General features: G+C 50.1%; 1 protein-coding gene across 1 annotated transcript in view; it reads right to left on the minus strand.

Moving 5' to 3' along the window:
- The window catches only part of LOC118212937 (regulator of G-protein signaling 3-like), a 121,782-nt gene extending 109,250 nt beyond the window's left edge, over positions 1-12,532 (minus strand). Inside the window, exon 1 of the mRNA XM_035391475.1 lies at positions 12,502-12,532. The gene's annotated coding sequence lies outside the window, so the exon portion shown is untranslated. The remainder of the gene's footprint in view (positions 1-12,501) is intronic.
- Between the last annotated feature and the right edge of the window lie 3,146 nt (positions 12,533-15,678).

Genomic DNA, 15,678 nt, shown 5'->3' on the forward strand with positions numbered 1-15,678 from the left:
CATCGTCCACCGCAAACCGAGAAGCGCACCTGCTCAAACGGCATCTCGCCTCGCCTGATACTTTTATCTTTAATCACGGCATTAACTAGCCCCGCCTGCGCTACGTTGAAAAACTGCCCTCGACCACATTCTCAATGTGCCTCTCTTTCATCTGCTGGGGCACTTAACTTCGAGCTGTAGCTTTGTGTTTTTACTTCTCCTAACTAATGTATGAAGAGCTAATATCGGTTTTGGGCCTAATGGCTTGGCGTCGGCTCTGTGTTGGCTACATCTTTTTTTTTACTAATGCACTTACATAAGCTGCTGTGGGTAAGAGCGTCTCTTAAATGCACAAATGCAAATGTGGGAAAGGGCGCATTGAGAGGTGGAAGCGTGGAGCGGCTGGATGAGAGCCTTCCCTTCACAGATCCCCGTGCGTGTAGAGCGGGTCAGAGCGGTGCGGGTCACAGCGGTGCGGGTCACAGCGGTGCGTGTAGAAGCGGGACGCGGTGGAAGGGACGGCCGTCCCTCTCCGCGATTCTAATCGAGCCCCGTTTTTGCCCGTCGGCCTCCCGTGCGCACAGACCGGCAACACCGCCGCGCTGAACGTCGGCGCACGAAAAAGAAAAAAAAAACGACGAGAAGGCGCATTAAATATTTACTCACGCATCCAAGGGAAAACAGACTAATTACAGTTCTGTGGTGTGCATGGAGGGGGAAATGAGAGAGAGAGGGAGGGAGGGGGGGGGAGAGAGAGAGAGTGAAGGACAGAGAGAGAGAGGGAGAGAGAGAGTGAAGGACAGAGAGAGAGAAAGAGAGAGAGAGAGAGACATGGATTTACTTCTGTTTCTGTTGTTGCTGTCACTGTTGTTATCGTTATATATTTTTACATTTATCATTATTATTATTTTAATATTAATATTGTTTTACATATTATTTGTATGTTGCTTTGGCAATAATTAATTTTTTTTTTATGACGATAAAGCAACTTGAATTGAATTGAATTGACAGAGAGAGAGTTTCTGACCAAGTACTGGCTCTGTGACCACACTTTTCTAAATGTCCACCACCACCCCCCCCCATTGTAGGAGGACTGTGTTATGAATGAATAGGGAGCAAGGCAGTAAACTAAATGAACGAGATGGATTACAAGGACTGAGAGAAATTGTTTAAAAGTGAACAAAAATAAAAATCCAGAATCAGAAATGCTTATCGACAGCCTATCTGCATCGTCGCTGGTGAGTAAATGTTTCCCCCAACCGTCTCCAAAACCAATATCCCGCAGTCCTAACCCTTCCCTCCCCAGCTTCCAGGCCCGATCCACACCCTCCCCATCTAACCCCCCCCGAAAACCCACTTCCCCTCCCCCCGGCATCATTCTGTCCCCAGTCAGTTGCAACAGAAGCGGTGGTCAGAAGCCTTAATGCCATCACTGCTCCACCAACGGAAAATAAACACATGTAACCAAACAAACACGCGGAAGGAAAAAAAAATAAAACCGCACAAGACCGACACCAGAATGCACAGTTACCAAAAGAGGAATGTGTGTGGTCACCGTGAGACAGAGGAGGTGGAAAATATTCAGAAATTAGGACACGTTACTCCGACAAATCTCTGTCTCTTATCTCTAAATATAAAAGGCTTCTATTCTCGAACAAATGAGAAGAAACTAGAAATCCTGCTGGCATTGTATGTGTTTATAATGTGGCATATGATGATTTATATTAGTTAACAGGTTGTAAAGTTGATTTTGGCTTGTTTTTGTTGTCGTTTGTAACATCAGCTTTGACAACACAGTGGATGCCATGCCAAATTGGAATTGAAAACTGAGGGGGGGAAAAGCGAGATATTATATATATATATATACTGTTTGTGTGTATAAACAGTGTGTGTGTGTGCGTGCGTGTGTGTGTGCGTGTCTGTGTGCCTGTGTGGGTCTAAGCCTGTGTGAGTGCGTGTGTGTGCCTGTGTGTCTGCGTGTGTGTGTGTCTGTGTCTGTGCCTGCGTGAGTGTGTGTGTATGTGTGTGTGGAATGGAATAAAATAATGATAATGACATAATGATATGTAATGATATAATTATGTTTTTTCCCCAAAGCTGCAAATTTCCCTGAAGCTGAAAGTCACTGCTATGCCAGAATTGAGAAGAAAAAAAATATGAAAAACAAATGGCCATAATGAAATCTGATTTCACTTCGGTCGGGTTGGCAGCTTAAAAACAGGCTGCAGCCAAAAGACTGAAACTCGACGGCTAACGCGGGAGCGGGGAGGGTCTGACACAGCACTTCTCTGCAGAAGAACCGGAGAACTAGAGAACCAGAGTACCGGAGAACCAAAGAACCGGAGAACCAGAGAACCAGAGTACCGGAGAACCAGAGAACCAGAGTACCGGAGAACCAAAGAACCGGAGAACCAGAGAACCAGAGAACCGGAGAACCAGAGAACCAGAGAACCAGAGAACCAGAGAACCAAAGAACCGGAGAACCAGAGAACCAGAGAACCAGATAACTGGAGAAGCGGAGAACCAGAGAACCAGAGAACTGGAGAAGCGGAGAACCAGAGAACCAGAGAACCGGAGACCCGGAGAACCGAGAGAGAGAACGAGGGCCATGTTCTGTCCTTCCCTCTTTCACTCCAGCACTCTGCTACACCCCGTGGAATTATGGGTAAAGTCATCACTCTCAGGCGTTTGCGTGTAATAATGACCTGGGCAGGAGCGTCTCACGTCACGCCCCTCTCCTCGTGACATCACAGCTGGCTCTGAGCGAACCCTCCGCAGTCCTGCGCAAACCACAGCGGGCTCATACGACCCAGACCCATACTGCCTCAAACCACAGCGGTCTGATACGACCCAGACCCATACTGCCTCAAACCACAGCGGGCTCATACGACCCAGACCCACACTGCCTCAAACCACAGCGGGGGGATACGACCCAGACCCATACTGCCTCAAACCACAGCGGGCTGATACGACCCAGACCCATACTGCCTCAAACCACAGCGGGCTCATACGACCCAGACCCACACTGCCTCAAACCACAGCGGTCTGATACGACCCAGACCCATACTGCCTCAAACCACAGCGGGGGGATACGACCCAGACCCATACTGCCTCAAACCACAGCGGGGGGATACGACCCAGACACACACTGCCTCAAACCACAGCGGGGGGATACGACCCAGACCCATACTGCCTCAAACCACAGCGGGGGGATACGACCCAGACCCATACTGCCTCAAACCACAGCGGGCTCATACGACCCAGACCCACACTGCCTCAAACCACAGCGGGCTGATATGACCCAGACCCACACTGCCTCAAACCACAGCGGGCTGATATGACCCAGACCCACACTGCCTCAAACCACAGCGGGCTCATACGACCCAGACCCATACTGCCTCAAACCACAGCGGGGGGATACGACCCAGACCCATACTGCCTCAAACCACAGCAGGCTGATACGACCCAGACCCATACTGCCTCAAACCACAGCGGGCTCATACGACCCAGACCCATACTGCCTCAAACCACAGCGGGGGGATACGACCCAGACCCACACTGCCTCAAACCACAGCGGGGGGATACGACCCAGACCCATACTGCCTCAAACCACAGCGGGGGGATACGACCCAGACCCACACTGCCTCAAACCACAGCGGGCTCATACGACCCAGACCCATACTGCCTCAAACCACAGCGGGGGGATACGACCCAGACCCATACTGCCTCAAACCACAGCGGATTAGCGGACCCAACACAGGTCGCCAGCTCTTTTGAGTTGAGATATATCGGCAGGTTTTTTTTCCAACTGCGCTCGGTTGGAGTTTTCACGCAGAAAAAAATGCAAGTGCAGACCTATTTCCCTCATCCTATTTTCAACAAAGCTAGAACGAAAGGGGTTTGGGGTGGTTTAAAAACAAATCGTCGTAAGTGTTGCTACATCGATGTCAGTCACCCCAACGTCATGACAAACCTTTAACGTCATCATGAAAGAGTTGGGCCCTGCAATAGATTGGCGGCCTGTACAGGGTGTATTCCTGCCTCTCGCCCAATGCACACTGGGATACGCTCCAGCATCCCCCGCGACCCTGCTCAGGACAAGCAGGTATAGATAATGGATGGATGGATGGATGAAAGAGTTGGAGTAATGTAGCTGGGAAGCTGTTTTGTGGTAGCATAGCAACCACTCTCGCTTGACCCTCTTCAGCCAGGAGTGTGGTGATCAGACAAGGGCCAGAGCGTAAGCTCGGTCAGAAAAAGAAGACCTGGTAGACCCACAGTCTCTATTCCTGCAGCCACATCTTACCACAGGGCCTTGAATTTCCTGCAGGCTGCTGAGGCTGTGCTACCCCCTGGTGAGCTGTGCAGATATATACATGTTTCAGTACTTTTTTCAGGGGGTAGGTGGGGTGGGTATTGAAATGTCTTGAAGAGATACCGCTCAGCAGAAGTATTGTAAATGACACAAATTTGAGCAGAGAGTCTTTTTTCATTCCTGTATGAAAGTATTTTGGTCTACCCATCTCACCCATACAGCACATTTTGCCATCTCATATATTCAGATGCTTACACACACACACACACACACACACACACAGAAACACTCACATGCACACACACACACACACAGAAACACTCACATGCACACACACACACACAGAAACACTCACATGCGCGCACACACACACACACACACACACACAGAATCATTCACTCACACACACACACACACACACACAGAAACACTCACTCACACACACATACACACACACACAGAAACATTCACTCACACACACACACAGAAACATTCACTCTCACACACACACACACACACACACACACACAAACACTCACTCACACACACCACCATAGTTTTCTAATTGTACAATTATTTGCACAGCGTAACTAGGCACATATCTATGAAATCATGCAGAGTGTTTTCAGTAATGAGTATGAGCTTGTGAGTTTGTGTGATTGTGCACGTAGTATTGCCACTGCTGGTTATTACACTTTAACTCTCAGTGTGCGTTTAGTCTTCCTGCTCTGATGCTCTGTGTCATTATAGCCGTTGCTTTGACAACGTTCACTTATGTTCCTTACTGCGAAGGTCCTGCGAGTCAGTGCTTCTAAAACTTGGTAGTGGAGACCACTGTGCATGCGGGTTTTCTTTCCAACCACCATTGCAAACCCATAATAGTAACATCCATCCATTCATTATCTATACGCGCTTATCCAGCTTGCACTGCTGAAAAATCATGTTATTGTTCAGTAACATGGAGTGGACTGCAGTGTTTATACTGGCGGTGTTGTGGTCGACGTCTCACCTAACTGAAGGTTGGCACGTTGACTCTCAATTTAACGAGATCCAGTACACCAGAGACTTTCTCAAATACCCATTAGCCAAAGCCAACAGATACAAACACTCCTTCATACTGTCATTGGAGTTCAGCCATTTCACTGCTGAACTCCAATAGGAAAAGGTAATACCAGCTGACCACCCAACCAGGCTTGATAATATTATGCACTTTATGTTTTTACAAAAATGTATTTTTATGTTTTTACTGTATTCTATGTTTTTTTTTTTTTTTACTGCATTTTATGTTTTTACTTGTATTCTCTGTTTTTACTTTTTATTATATGTTGTATTTAATTGCCTTGGTACTGTTTTCACTGCTGCACAACCAATTGCCCCACTGGGGACAAATAAAGTTCCACTACTACTACTACTATTCTGAGCAGGGTCGCGGGGGGTGCTGGAGCCTATCCCAGTGTGCATTGGGTGAGAGGCAGGAATACACCCTGGACAGGCCGCCAATCTATCGCAGGGCACACGCACCATTCACTCACACACTCATACCTATGGGCAATTTAGAGTCTCCAATTAGCCTACCTGCATGTCTTTGGACTGTGGGAGGAGACCGGAGTACCCGGAGGAAACCCACGCGGACACGGGGAGAACATGCAAACTCCACACAGAAAGGCCCCAAGCCGAGATTCAAACCCACGACTTTCTTACTGTGAGGCGACAGTGCTACCCACTGCACTAACAAGCTGTTAATATTTCTTCCACTTTTAACAATTCCACTTTTCACATTTAGAGGTATTAAATATCCTTTTCAGTCACATTATGTCAGAAATAGCTATGCATGCCACGCCATGAAGACTACAAATCCCATGTTCATATTGCGCTTATTATGTTCTATTGCAAACAATTACATAAAACAGGTAACACCTTGTCATCTAATGAGGGACTGAGGTTAATCAATATGCTCCTAATCGTTGAATGAGTGTTTCGTTTTTTATAATTGTTTTCCTTAGGCACAAGCAGCGCTGTCTTTGACTTCCAGATGGCTAGTTTTAGCAGCCACGTGTCCACACTTTGACCACAGATTCATCTCAGTCTGTGCCCAATAAGCATAATATGAGTATTGCATGTTCATTCTTCATGGCATGCACTGCCATTTGTGACATAATGAGGCTTAAGATGGTAAATAATCACTCCAAGCATGAAAAGCACCTAATTAAGAAAACTTAACAGCTTGTTAAAATTCTGGGATTGTGATTGTGGTTGGAATGAAAACCAGCATACACAGGGGGGTCCCAGGACTGAGTTTTGAAATCACTGCAGTAAGTCGCCCACACATGCATACATGCACACACACATACACACACACAAACAGACACTCATGTGCATGCACACACTGACACACACACACATACACGCCCACACACACATGCACACACACACATGCACACACACACAGACAGACACTCATGTGCATGCACACACTGATTCACACACACAGACAGACACTGCATACCCCTCCATCATACTAGAGTGGTCAGTTGTAGCATTGTCAGTAATAGTGTGGTCAGTTGCAGTGTGGTCAGTAATAGCAGGGTCAGTAGTAGTATGATCAGTAGTAGTGTGTTTAGTAATAGCTTGGTCAGTAGTAGTGTGGTGAGTAGTAGGGTGGTCAGTAATAGTGTGGTCAGGAGTAGTGTGGTGAGTAATCGTGGTCAGTAAAAGCTTGGTCAGTGGTAGCGTGGTCAGCAGTAGCGTGGTAAATAGTACTGTGGTCAGTTGTAGGGTAGTCAGTAGTAGCATGGTCAGTAATAGCATGGTTAGTAGGATGGTGGTCAGTAATAGTATGGTCAGTAGTAGTGTGGTCAGTGGTAGCGTGGTAAATAGTACTGTGGTCAGTTGTAGCGTAGTCAGTAGTAGCATGGTCAGTAATAGCATGGTTAGTAGGATGGTGGTCAGCAATAGCGTGGTCAGTAGTAGGGTGGTCAGCAGTGGCTTGGTCAGTAGTAGCATGGTCAGTAATAGCATGGTTAGTAGGATGGTGGTCAGTAATAGCGTGGTCAGTAGTAGGGTGGTCAGCAGTGGCTTGGTCAGTAGTAGCATGGTCAGTAATAGCATGGTTAGTATGGTGGTGGTCAGTAATAGTGTGGTCAGTAGTAGGGTGGTCAGCAGCGGCTTGGTCAGTAGTAGCATGGTCAGTTATAGCATGGTTATTAGGATGGTGGTCAGTAATAGTGTGGTCAGTAGTAGGGTGGTCAGCAGCGGCTTGGTCAGTAGTAGCATGGTCAGTAATAGCATGGTTAGTAGGATGGTGGTCAGTAATAGCGTGGTCAGTAGTAGGGTGGTCAGCAGTGGCTTGGTCAGTAGTAGCATGGTCAGTAATAGCATGGTTAGTAGGATGGTGGTCAGTAATAGCGTGGTCAGTAGTAGGGTGGTCAGCAGTGGCTTGGTCAGTAGTAGCATGGTCAGTAATAGCATGGTTAGTAGGATGGTGGTCAGTAATAGCGTGGTCAGTAGTAGGGTGGTCAGCAGCGGCTTGGTCAGTAGTAGCATGGTCAGTAATAGCATGGTTAGTAGGATGGTGGTCAGTAATAGTGTGGTCAGTAGTAGGGTGGTCAGCAGTGGCTTGGTCAGTAGTAGCATGGTCAGTAATAGCATGGTTAGTAGGATGGTGGTCAGTAATAGCGTGGTCAGTAGTAGGGTGGTCAGCAGTGGCTTGGTCAGTAGTAGCATGGTCAGTAATAGCATGGTTAGTAGGATGGTGGTCAGTAATAGTGTGGTCAGTAGTAGGGTGGTCAGCAGCGGCTTGGTCAGTAGTAGCATGGTCAGTAATAGCATGGTTAGTAGGATGGTGGTCAGTAATAGTGTGGTCAGTAGTAGGGTGGTCAGCAGCGGCTTGGTCAGTAGTAGCATGGTCAGTAATAGCATGGTTAGTAGGATGGTGGTCAGTAATAGTGTGGTCAGTAGTAGGGTGGTCAGCAGCGGCTTGGTCAGTAGTAGCATGGTCAGTAATAGCATGGTTAGTAGGATGGTGGTCAGTAATAGTGTGGTCAGTAGTAGGGTGGTCAGCAGCGGCTTGGTCAGTAGTAGCATGGTCAGTAATAGCATGGTTAGTAGGATGGTGGTCAGTAATAGTGTGGTCAGTAGTAGGGTGGTCAGTAATAGTGTGGTCAGTAGTAGGGTGGTCAGCAGCGGCTTGGTCAGTAATAGCATGGTTAGTAATAGCATGGTTAGTAGGATGGTGGTCAGTAATAGTGTGGTCAGTAGTAGGGTGGTCAGCAGCGGCTTGGTCAGTAGTAGCATGGTCAGTAATAGCATGGGTAGTAGGATGGTGGTCAGTAATAGTGTGGTCAGTAGTAGAGTGGTCAGCAGCGGCTTGGTCAGCAGCGGCTTGGTCAGTAATAGCATGGTTAGTAGGGGGTGTCTCTGCCACAGGCTCGTAATGCAGGTCCCATTCCAGATCTTGCTCAAGTCACATGTTTCAGATGCCTTACATACTGTACGTACGGAACGCATGCGTGAGATAAACACGGAAGACCGCGGTGAACGCGCCCAACCGCTGCTCTCAGATCAGCCCATTAGACGCGAGGCACATCATCCGAGCAGCCCATGACCGTGTGCACTCCAGCGGAAGAGCAGCAGACTCTCCCTGCCCCTGGCGGGGAAACAGGCCTGCTGCGCAGAGCACTGACAGGCTAACGGGCTAACGGGCTAGCTAGCGGCTACACGACCCTGTGCTTACACGGTTCCAACCCTGTTCTGACACGGTTCCAACCCTGTTCTGACACGGTTCCAACCCTGTTCTGACACGGTTCTGACCCTGTTCTGACACGGTTCTGACCCTGTTCTGACACGGTTCTGACCCAGGGGGGGGCATGTGGGGGTTGTGTATCCGCACACATGCCTCAATGTATGAACTCATTTTTTATCTTTGCATCAGAATACAAATGCGAAGAGGTACTTGTGCCAACTGTTGAAATTAGCAGACTATGTTTGTGCAAAGTGTGCGTGTGTGTGTGTGTGTGTGTGTGTTTGGCATGTGTGTGAGTGTGTGTATGTGTGTGCGTGTGTGAGTGTGTGTATGTGTGCGTGTGTGCGTGTAGGCATGCGTGTTAGTGTGTGTGTGCCTGTGTACATGTGTTTGCGTATGTATGTGTGAGTGCGTGTGAGTGTGTGTATGTGTGTCTGCATGTGTGTGTGTGTGCAGGTGTGCGTGTGAGTGGCTGTGTAGTGTAGATGCTAGTGCCCTTGGATTCTGAGAATCATGTGACCTCCTTGGGTCATGCACACAGGGTGTTAGCTAAGCAAATAGACAATAAAAATGACACTAATAATAATGACCTGATCATGACTGAAACAGTCTGACACCCTCCCCCCACCCCCCGCTCCCACACCCACCTCCAGCCCCCACTGGGAGTTACTTCAGTCTGTAATTAGACTGTGGGGTAATCACAAACATTAGGCATGGATGACTTCAGGCTTCACAACACACTGAGAAATTATAGCTGATGAGGTCAGGAACTCACACTCTCTCTCTCTCACACACACACACACACACTTTGACTCTCCCTCTCTTTCACATACACACACACACACACGCTGACTCTCTCTCCCTTTCTTTTACACACACACACAAACACACTTTGACTCTCTCTCTCCCTCTCTCTCTCTCTCTCACACACACACGCATCCTAACTCTCTTTCTCTCTCTCTCTGACAATTCAACTTCTGTTTATTTCAGCAATGCTGAAAAAGGCTTATTTACAATTTGTTAAGCAATCTGCAGCCTGTCTGGAGTCACATTTGTTTATTTTGCAGCAATAGCTGGATAACCTGAAACTGGAACAGCTTTTTATGTGCACTATATGCTACATTGTCAATGTGATGCAAGTTGCTTTTACGTATGAGTAGAATCAGTACAGTCTATTGCGCTGCACCAGCAGAATAGAGAAGAGTAAATATCTATTCTATTCTGAACTCTTCTCAATATTAATCTATCCTGCCATATTCTATCAGATTCTCTGTGGAACACACTGGCCACAGTAACCTGCTACTCTTAGCGGTGGTAACATTGGCTTTCTATGTAAAATGTGCTTTTAAATGTCAATTTGGCTAAATGATAAAATTGTAAACTGATCGTTGAATTGATCTTTTTTTCTTTGATAACGACGTCACATTACATTACATTTATTTGGCAGACGCTTTTATCCAAAGCGACGTAAAAAAGTGCATTTCATGGTCATGGACAACTACAAAACACAAGTTCAATAAGATACAACACTTATTTTGTACAGCTTTTTCTAGCTAAGAACACAGTTCAGTTCACACAGTGAACACTATTCTGACCTAACCTCTGCAAAGCCAACTAGGCAGAAGAACAAGCTACAATATTAGGACAAATACAAATTACCAAAAAGTATGCCTGGTCTTTGCCATTCAAGACTAATGCCAGGTCTTTGCCATTCAAGACTAATGCAAGGTCTTTGCCATTCAAGACTAATGCCAGGTCTTTGCCATTCAAGACTAATGCAAGGTCTTTGCCATTCAAGACTAATGCCAGGTCTTTGCCATTCAAGACTAAGAGCTACACAACACAGACTCTTACAACCCTCTCTGCAGCAGAACGAAATCTGCTTAATCTGTACGTTAGGGTACTCATTTCATTTTATTTCCTTGATATTTTGTTTTTGAGGAGGTTGAGAGAGCAAGTAACCGGTCAGATTCTGTTCAAGTTTTTGGCATCAAACTTCAACCTGTTCCAGTACTAATACAATACAAACACAGCACAGTTTGTGTAAAGAAGAACAACAACGTAACGAACGCGTGTTATCGTCCACCTTATTTGGAGCAATATTACATTGTTTGTGCATTAATATTCATCCCAAACAACATCGCAGGATTGGACTACCCTGAATTTCAGCGCTATATAAAGCTGACTAACGTCGTGTAAAAAGGAGTTACAGGAGATGCACTGTGAATGTAAAGCGGGTTCGGAGGTCGTCGCAAAAACCCATCGGCGTGGTAACCGGAGTGGCCCTTTCGCTCGAGCGCGTGTCCGTAGCGCCGCGGCTGCCCTACTTTCACCGGAGAGAGAGAGGAGCGGGGACTGACGCAAACAGGGCTCCGGACCGGAGAGAGAGAGGAGCGGGGACTGACACAAACAGGGCTCCGGACCGGAGAGAGAGAGGAGCGGGGACTGACACAAACAGGGCTCCGGACCGGAGAGAGAGAGGAACGGGGACTGACGCAAACAGGGCTCCGGACCGGAGAGAGAGAGGGGAACGGGGACTGACGCAAACAGGGCTCCGGACCGGAGAGAGAGAGGGGAACGGGGACTGACGCAAACAGGGCATCTGCGGACTCGCCGAGCGGAAAACTCGATGGGTTAAAGCCCGGGGGCCGTGCAGGGGGGGGGGGGGGGGGCGCAACACACGGCAAACGCCAAAACACCAAAACGCATCCTGGTTGGTCCTCCTCCTTTACAGCTTGCTCGTTTCAACAAACATCTCTCTCTCTCTCTCTCAGTCTCTCTCTCTTTCTTTCTCACTGTCTCTTTCAGTGCAGATGTCATTACAGGCTTAATAATATTAATTTCAGCAGATCAGACTTTTGGTCAAATGAACTCTCTCTCCTGTGGTCCCAGGGCAAAAGCACTCGGGGGGGGGGGGGGGGTGACAACGAAGTCAGTATTCTACACGCCCCCCAATCCCAAACCCCCCCCCCCACAGACTACTCCCCAGGGATGACCGTCTCACTGTAAGAGCCCCCAGTTTCAACCAGTGGGGGACCCCGCTTTTCAAAAGGGCGATCTCAGTTCAGCCAAAACTCATTCCTCATCTCCATGCCCTGAAGTAATAAAGCATAAAAAAAGAGATCATTTTGATTCTAAATGGATCTTATGCAACACAGCACTGTAACTACGATATGTGACTGAGGTCACAGTCACAGTCATCTCGCTACAGTTCCCACATTCAAACTCACCAACAGTGAAGAACTTAATATATCAGACAGCCAGCCCTGTAGAAAGCAATGGGGGGGGTGGGGTGGGGAAAACCTCACAAGGCATTTAAAAGAAAGTGATTTAACACCAATATAATGAACTCCACCAGCCTAATCCCTAAGCAACAGCCAGTTCTATTTGCACGATGAACAATCGCCTGTCGGTTTCGCTTAAAAGGTTTCGGACACTTAATTGCATAAAAAGACTGCTCACTCACCTAGAAGCTGCCAGTCTGGGGGGCAGTCACAAAAGAGCGCTTATCCCCCAGTTACCCCCGCCCCCCCCTCTCTCTCTGCCACATCCAGCTCCCCCCCCCCCGCGGTGGAAGGACGGCTCGGACGAAACGGCAGGAGCTGGAGACCCGGGGTAGGAGCGAGGAAGGATATTCAGCGGTCTGAACCCAGGAAGACGAATCTGAATTTGATTCTGAAAGCAGATTTCAGAAGCACGCTGCTCTCGCTGCGGTGAGCAGTCAAACAGTGGGCTTTTCAGCTCGGGAGCCGATGCCTGTGGGTTTTGCCCAACCCCCCTCCCCTCTCCCACCCACCCCCCACCAACCCCTCCCCCTCCTCTGCCCAGCCTCACGCCCCCTTAATCCCTCCCCTATGCCCCCCTCCCACCCCAAAGCCGGTAAGCCGGAGGATACCTGACTCACAGACCCCTGCGTACTCTGTCCAGACCGCGCGATGTGACTCTCAGCGGCTGGAACTTTCCCGGGTCTGCCTGTGGGAGACGGCAGCAGCCCCCGCTAAGCTTCTCTGCTAGCGGACCCAACGCACACTGCAGAGTGAGGGTGCCAGAGTGGAACAGAGCTGTGTGTGAGTGTGGGTGAGTTTGTGTGCGTGTGTGTGTGTGTGTGTGTGTGTGTGTGTGCGTGTGTGTGTGTGCGTGTGTGCGTGTGTGTGTGCCTGTGTGTATGCATGTGTGCACATGCATGTGTGTGCGTGTGTGTGAGCATGTATGTGTGTATGAGTGTGTGTATGAGTATGTGTGTGAGTGTGTGCGTGTGTGTGTGCATGTGTGTGCGTGCGTGTGTGCACATGCGTCTGTGTGTGCCTATGTGCGTGTATATCTGTGTGTCTGTGTGTGCGTGTGTGTGGAGAGTGAGAGAATTAAAGAAAAGAAGACAGTTTCATTTTTCCGATGTTTGCTCTTTTCTGAAATCTGTTGTTTTTTTCTTGGTCTATTCAGCAAATTCTGGCCGAGAGGATAAACAAACAGAAAATGAAGGTGCTCCCCCCCGCCCCTCCTCCGCCCTGCTTCCACCCCTTCCTAACCTGCCTGGAATCTCACATGACCCCCCCCCCCAGGCTCCCCACAGACGGGAGAAACGAGGTGTTTTCCTGCGGACGGCGTTCCCACTCCCGGCCGGGCCTGGGTGCCAGATGGCCGTGTGAGTTATATAAAGGCTCTTGGGCAGTGTGGGGGGCAGCTCTGAGTCTTAATCCCACGGAAACACTCGCTCAGAGCTGCCCGCCTCCGTGACTGTGCTGCTACAAACAGCCCCACCCCCCATCCCCAATCCCCCCACCCCCCATCACCGCCACCCCTAAAGCGCTAACAGGCTCCCCGTCTCCGTGACTGTGCTGCCTGTGCTCCCCGCCTGCGTGACTGTGCTGCCTGCGCTCCCCGCCTCCGTGACTGTGCTGCCTGCTACAAACAGCCCCACCCCCACCCCTAAAGCGCTAACAGGCTCCCCGTCTCCGTGACTGTGCTGCCTGTGCTCCCCGCCTCCGTGACTGTGCTGCCTGCGCTCCCCGCCTCCGTGACTGTGCTGCCTGCGCTCCCCGCCTCCGTGACTGTGCTGCCTGCGCTCCCCGCCTCCGTGACTGTGCTGCCTGCTACAAACACCCCCACCCCCCACCCCCAATCCCCCCATCCCCAATCACCGCCACCCCTAAAGTGCTAACAGGCTCCCCGCCTCCGTGACTGTGCTGCCTGCACTCCCCGCCTCCGTGACTGTGCTGCCTGCTATAAACACCCCCACCCCCCACCCCCAATCCCCCCATCCCCAATCACCGCCACCCCTAAAGCGCTAACAGGCTTCCCAATAAAACTGCTACCACAGCAATTAACGCTGCGGAGCTTTCCCACAATTACCCGAGGTGGCGGTTAAAACGGCGAAACGCGGGGGGCGGGGCCCGGCTGCGGTTGGAACGCACGCGCGCCCGCGGGCACGGCGAAGGTTCTCCGCCAGCCGTCGACTCAAACGGGCGGAGAGGAGGAGGGCGCGGAGAGGAGGAGGGTGCGGAGAGGAGGAGGGCGCAAAGAGGAGGAGGGCGCGGAGAGGAGGAGGGCGCGGGGAGGAGGAGGGCGATGGAAAGGCGGCTGATTCATTATTTAGCATTTTGTGTTTGCTGTACCAGCATAAGCGATGCTAACAAGGAGGCAGAGAGAGGAAAAAGAGAGTGAGAGAGAGAAAGAGAGAGGGAGAGGAGGGGAGGGGAACTCCCTCCAGCTGAGAGCTTACATGCCTCATTAGAAAATTAATCCAATTAAATATTAATTCTGCAGGAACGCCAGGCGAAGCATTAGCGCTGTAAAAGCCGTCCTGTTATCAGATACCTGTTGGGCCAGTGTTTACAGGGGGGAGGAAGGAGGCGATCACAAGGGGGGCACTGAAACGGGGCCCAGGGCTCGCAGGGGTGTCCCTCACCCCCCCCCGTCGGTACAGAAGACCCATTGAGACGCCCCCCCCCCCCCCCGCCCACCTTTTCCTGCTCTTTTACCCAGAATTCCACCCTGAGAGCGGCTCGCTCGGAGCGCTTGGAGCCAGCGGAACCCCGGGCCGCATGTGGGGCGCGGCGGGGTTTCAGAGCGATACGCGCCCCTCCGCGAGCGAGCCGCGTTCAAAGACACACCGGTTCGCGGGACCCGCGCCGGACGCTGAAGACTCCGGGCCCGCTCCAACCGCCTGGCCCAGCGCCACATAACCCTAACCCTAACCCTAACCCCCTAACCCTAACCACAACCCTAACCCCCTAACCCTAACCCTAACCCCCTAACCCTAACCATAACCCTAACCCCCTAACCCTAACCCTAACCCTAACCCTAACCCCCTAACCCTAACCCTAACCCCCTAACCCTAACCTTAACCCTAACCACAACCCTAACCCTAACGTAAAGGTCAAAGACACGGTCAGGCGGAGAGCAAAGACCTTTAGACACCTGGAGTCTTTCAGGCCTGAGGGACGACTACAGCAGGTCAAAGGTGCAGCAACAGTTTGGGACGGGTGCACTGAATTTCATCTCTCTCTCCTCACTGGTAAAGCTCAGGGAATAGAAGGTGGGGGTGGTGGGGGTGGGGCTGGGGGTGGGCGGTGAGAGATATTTTTGGGAAGCTGGCCGGAGGCTGTCGAAAACTGCGGAACGAAGCACAGATCAGCTGACCGTG

The sequence above is a fragment of the Anguilla anguilla genome, chromosome 14, assembly GCF_013347855.1.
Source record: "Anguilla anguilla isolate fAngAng1 chromosome 14, fAngAng1.pri, whole genome shotgun sequence".
Classification (NCBI taxonomy): domain Eukaryota; kingdom Metazoa; phylum Chordata; class Actinopteri; order Anguilliformes; family Anguillidae; genus Anguilla; species Anguilla anguilla.